This window comes from Callospermophilus lateralis, chromosome 12, assembly GCF_048772815.1.
Source record: "Callospermophilus lateralis isolate mCalLat2 chromosome 12, mCalLat2.hap1, whole genome shotgun sequence".
NCBI lineage: Eukaryota > Metazoa > Chordata > Mammalia > Rodentia > Sciuridae > Callospermophilus > Callospermophilus lateralis.
In genome coordinates, this window is record NC_135316.1 from 23,767,596 (window position 1) to 23,773,939 (window position 6,344).

Here is a 6,344-nt window from a genome sequence, read left to right on the forward strand (position 1 = left end):
ACAGATATGGAAGTAGATGAAATTTCAGACAAAGATTATAAAAAATGATTATTAAAATGTTAAACTAAAAGAAGATCTAAGAAATGAATGAAGAAATCTAATATTGGAGATAAAAGACCACTTCAATAAAGAAATAGAAATATTGAAAAGAAACCCCTCAGAACTCATGGAAATGAAAGACACAAATCACACTTCACAATAGCTCAACTGTGGAACCAATCTAGATGCCCTTCAATAGATGAATGGATAAAAAAATGTGGTATATATACACAATGGAATATTACTCAGCAATATAGGAGAATAAAATCATGGCATTTGCAGGTAATAGGATGCAGTTAGAGAAGATAATGCTTAGTGAAGTTAGCCAATCCCGAAAAAACAAATGGCAATTGTTTCCTTTGATATAAGGAGGCTGATTCACAGTGGGATAGTGAGAGGGAGCATGGGAGGAATAGAGGAACTCTAGATTGGACAGAGGGGTGGGAGGGGAAGGGAGGGGGCATGGGGTTAGAAATGATGGTGGAATGTAATGATGATTATTATATAAAGTACATGTATGAAGACATGAATTGGTGTGCAAAAACTTTGTATAAAACCAGAGATATAGAAAATTCTGCTCTATATGTGTAATAAGAATTGTAATGCATTCCGGTGTCATATTTTAAAAAAATTCCACTGGAAACCATCAACAACAGATTAGATTGCATAGAAAACAGAACTTGAGTCCTTGAGGACAGAACTTCAACTTCAGGCCTCCAAGGCAGGGTAAAAGCTCTCAGATGAATGTGTTCTGGCAGCCAGCATGGAAGTTGCAGGATCATGTGCTGGGGGACTCACTAATTCTGAGGGAGAAATCACTCAACCAGAGGGCTGAAAGTTCAAGGAGGGATCAGAGGCCCACAGGGGTGACTGAGCCCCTAGTGGCAAGTTCCTAGTCAAAACCCAGGCCAGGACTCTATGTTTAAGGCAGAGCACCAAGGGTGGCAGGAAGCCTGCTCTGCCTGAAATTCTGAATGCTTTTATCATAATTGACCCCATCAACACTCCAGGACATTCAGATGGAAGGTGGATGGCCATAGAGTGGTTTTTGGAGTGGAGCTGAGGTCTCTCTGAAGCTTTAGCAATGTCTTCATAGTTTAGAAGCCTAGGCTTTGGCTTGGGCCAATCCTAGGGTCAGGTGGTAGGCAGCTTGGCTTCCCCCACTGGCCAAGTCTTCAACTGCACCATAGATATGCCTGTGGAGGTATCCAAAGCTGTGGAAGAAGGTTCACTTCATTGTTGGAGAAAGAAAATTGAAGCCATGGAATCAAGGTTCAGATCCAAGAATACAAGACTTAGAAAATATTGTACTGATCTGGAAAAAAGGATGAAGCATCACAGCTTCAAATAAACCTTCAAGATACCAAAATGAACTGCAACAGAAACAGGTAGAAATCAGCCATCTTCAAGCAATCCATATGGCACTACAGGAGCAGATGTTGACCCTGCACTCAGCTACTCAATCAGTACCTTCAGGAGCAGGTGGTGTACCAGCAACCAGTGCACCTTGGTTATAGAGTCAGCCAATATTTTTCACCTTTCCATGACAATGCCAAGGACGTTAGTGACATAATTTCATCACAACAGGAAATGAACAGATTGTCAAATTAAGTTTGAAGACTTGAATGTGAAGTTGGCCATTGGAGACTTAATGGCAGGCACAAGGAGCACATGATTCATATCAAAGTGAAATCTGCAAAATACACCATACTATTAAGGTACTGGAACAAAACTGAAGTCAGAACATGGATCATCACCAACATGAAATGTCCATTTTGCAGAATGCACATCAACAAAAACTGGCAGAGTTAAATCACCAGCATCACCAGGAGTCAAATGACTATGAAGGACAGATTGCAGAACTTGAAAAGCTGTTACACCAAGGTGACTCAGGAGTTACAGTAACTGATGAGTCTCAAGTCTGGGAGATGCAAAACACTATTCAGGTTCTACAAACTGAAAAACTAAAGTCCATAGGAAGAATCAAAGAACTTGAGGATACAATAAAAGAAATAAAGAAAAAAATTATCTTCTACAGGACATGACAGAGATGTCCTGAAGAGAGAAAAAGAGAAGCTCAGTGTAGAAAAGTGACAAATAATTGAAGAGTGTGAAAACTTGAAACAGGAATGTAGCAAATTACAGCCTTCTGTGATGGAGCAGAGTGATCCTGTGGCAGAAAAGGCAACAATTCCTCCACAGAGTTCATCAGTAGGAGAAGTGTTCAGACTACAGCAAGCCCTGTCTGATGCTGAAAATGAAAGACTGAGACTGAGTAGTTTAAGACAGGATACCAGTCTTGCTGAAGACAATCTGAAACTTCAAAAGCATGTCCAAGTTTTAGAAAAAGAGAAGTCATTATTGAGTCAAGAAAAGGAAGAACTTCAGATATCACTTTGCAAATTGAGCTAGGAATATGAAGTCATTAAAAGTGTGGCTTCAATAGACATGAATTTGAGTGCACAAATATATGACTTAACACTGAACTTGGAGGCTAAGGAGCAAGAACTGAATGAGAGTATTAATAAAAAGAAAATGCTGTTAGCCCAGTTAGAAGAACTGGACAATGAGCACTGTGAAGCTACAAAGCACATAAATTTGATAATAGATGAGTTATCAAAACATCAAAATAAAGGAGATGGTCTAATCAAGAAGTTGAAAAAAGATCTGGATGATAAAAAAGAGAGAGTTCATCAACTTGAGGAGGATAATATAGACATAACTAAAGAGTTGCATGTGCAGAAAGAAAAGTTAACTGAGAGTGCGCTGAGCCTCCATGATTTGCATTTAACCAAGCAGAAGCTTGAAATTAAAGTCGAAGATTTAGTAGGTCAGCTAAGTCAGTCACAAAAAAGTAGTTTAGACATCCAATAGGAAAACCTGAAACTTAAGGAACACATTAGCCAAAAGGAGGAGGAACTATGTAGAGTTCAATACGAGTTAAGCATGCTGTTAATGAAGACTTTAACAGAAATTTTAAGGATAACTTGCTTAACGACAAGGAAATCAAAATTACTAACTTGAAGCAAATTCTTGCAGAAGTAGAACAGCTCAATGAAAATTTGAAGAAAGTTGCTTTTGATTTCAAAATGGAAAATGATAAGTTGATTTTAGCATGCGAAGATGAAAGGTATCAGTTGGAAGAATCTATTGCTAGTAACAACTAAATTTCTCTAGAAAAAGACACTATTATGGAGATGCTCAAAAGAGAGAAATAACAGATACAAGTAGAACTGTGTCAGGCCAAGAAGAGACTGTTGGAAGAAGCAAACAATTACAGGCAGACCATTCAGGAACTCTCAAATATATATAATTGGAATACCTCTGCCTTACAGCTGGAACAGAAGCATGTAATGCAACTCAGTGAAGAGAAAGACTTTGAAATAGCAGGACTCAAAAATAATACTGAGAAAATGGCTACTGATCAAAAAGAAACTAAGGAAATGTTGGAATCTTGTTTAGAAGAACAGAAGCAATTGATGCAACTTATAAATGAGAAAGAAGTTTTTATTGACCAACTCAAGAATGTTCAGCACTGCAAAAGGATTTAGATAAATGTTCTCAGGTCTTAAAACAAAATGAAACTTTAAGGCAGACCATAGAGCCAAAAGACAGAAGTCTCAGCTCCATGAAAGAAGAAAACACTCATCTGCAAGAAGAATTGGAAAGACTTAGGGGACAGCAGAATTGGGTTGTAACTGTGACTGAGCCTAAAACCCTCAATAGTATCACAGAACTAGAATCTGAGGTATCTCAACTGAATATCAAGAATCATCTGGAAGAGGAAGTTACACATCATCAAAAGGTCATTGAATATCAAAACCAGAGTCAAATGCAACTACTTCAGTCTCTACAGGAGCAGAAGGAGGAAATGGAAAAATTTAAATACCAGTATGAACAGATGAAGGCTGCACAACACAACTGTTTTTAGAAAAAGTTTAGGAAATTAAGAATTTGCAGAAAAACATTGAGCAAATAAAAGCCCAGGGGCATGAAGAGAGACAGGATATTCAAACAGAGAATGCTGATAGTTTTCAAGCTACAAAAGTGAAAAGCCTTAATATAGAAAATGGGAGTGAAAACCATGCCATACGTAAAGCCAAAATGGAAAAAAAATTTGTGAAAAGAATCAAAGAACGAGTACTTGAGATTAAACTTCAGAATTCAAAGAATATATCTTTAACCAAACTGGTTGATCAGCTGTCTAAAGATGAGGTTCAGAAACTCACTCAAATTATCCAGCATAAAGACATGGAGAGACAAGCTCTTCATGGTAGAATGTCTCTAGTTCCATAAACCTAGGATGTCCTTGACCTACAGCAGCAACTCCAGACCTTCATGATGGAAAAGAGAACAAGGATTAGCATTTTGAATAGGAAGATCCAAAAGTGACCCCAACATACCTTTGAGACCAGCTGAGCAAACTGGGTTAATAGTTCTTTTTCAGGACTTTTTGTTCAATTTCTGGAAACAGAATCTCATCCAGCTATTCTACCACCCAAACTTTCTGATCATACCATGAGGGCGCCAATTCTACCATGCGGCCAGTGCAATGGTTTCATTAATGAGGTTCTTGGCATAAAAGTTAGCTAGCGAGATCGAAATAAACACACAGACTCAGTTACCTTTTTCTATGACCAGGTCCGAGACGGCTCCCCTCTCTGGTTCCCTCCTCTAACCGCCCGGCAGGGCAGCAAGGATTACTCAGGGCTAGCAGGAGAGAGAGAGCAAGCACGCCAGGGAGTAGCCTTTTATTGGGGAGCAAGAAATTCAGGGGATAATTCCATCCAATGAAGGTTGAAGGGGGGCCGCACTCCAAGGTCAGGGTCAGTGATTGGGCCTCCGGGGTCAGTGGTCAGTTACACCCCCACACGGACAGGTTCTCTCAACAGGAGAGGGCCGGGAAAGCTCCGACACAGCCAGAGCGCCTCAGACCCTAACTGGGAGTCACCCAGTCACGTGTGAGAATGGCTTCCGACATATTCCCCCACTTTTAGATTAACCAGGAAGGAGAAAGCAAGGTGTAAAACTACCAGGAAGTTTGAAAAATGCACCAGAATCCAGAGCTGATAGAAGAACCATTCTTGGCTCCCCATTTGGAAGCCATGACTCTTATTAACCCAGAAGGACTTGGTTGGACCTGGTGGACTTGGGCATGTTCATTTGACCTGTACACTATTGCCAATGCCGCTTGACAACAGCCCCAGAGTTGTACTAAAGGACCTTTTAAGGCCATACTGATTCTCAAACCACAGATGATTTAGCACTTTAAAGAACCCATAAACACAAGGAACTTTTTCCTTTTGGAAAAAAATGTCATATATTTGTAGAAAAAAAGATAAAGAAAATAACCTGATATATAGAGTTACCAGGTTTTGTATTTGTTTTTCTTTTTTTGATGTAGCACTTTACATTGTTGTTTGTTTCTTTGTTTGCTGTAGCACTTTTGGTTTATTAAATTTGTTCTGATGTTATGAGGTAACCATATGCAGTAATCAATTCTTAAATACTTTGATTGTGAATCAGAGCAATATCAGTGAACTATACAGCTAAACCTCTTTTTTTATAATATTACTTGTTAAATTTAATTGTATTAAAATAAAAATGATACATTTAAATAACAGACAGAAAAGAAGAAAAATCCAAACCATTTGATAAAGATATATCTCCAAAATTAGAGAATATGAAAACAAAATATGATGTAGCAAGAAGTTGTGAATTCTTTATCAAAGAAAACATTGTACAACTACTAAAAGAAAATAACAGTTGGAGGGCCCAAACATGAAATTTAGTGGATCAACTATAAGATTATTTTAATCAAAATACTATGAATCTATCCATTTAAATATTTTAAATTGTCCAAAAAATCACTTTAGGTTAAATTCAATTTTCTAGGGGTTAAATTTTACGTTCATAAGGAAAATATTTTCTACACATTAAGTTTGAGTCAAACCAATGAAAAGTTAATTTATAAGAATGTATCATTAAAATCTGGACTATTTATCTAAACACTTCTCTGGGTTAACAAAAAGAGTAGTTAAAATTAATCATTTTTATTTTTGTAAATTAAGATAAAAGATAAATCAAAAGTTTCCAGCTTGAGTTGGGCATAGTTGGAGAGGAGAGAAAGCAGATTATGTGTCAATTGCTTCTCTGAGACCTGTGGTTTCTAGAACCATTAAGAACATTCTTATTAAAATTAATTTAATAAAATTTAATATGAAATAATTTTTTAAATATAAATTATAAAAAAATATAAATTAGTTTTTATTACATTTAATTTAAATTTATTTTATTAATTACTT

The 6,344-nt window shown here is 37.2% G+C and overlaps 1 pseudogene; it reads left to right on the forward strand.

The window, feature by feature from the left end:
- The first annotated feature begins 1,123 nt into the window (after positions 1-1,123).
- Positions 1,124-4,431, forward strand: LOC143411814 (thyroid receptor-interacting protein 11 pseudogene; annotated as a pseudogene).
- The last annotated feature ends 1,913 nt before the right edge of the window (positions 4,432-6,344 follow it).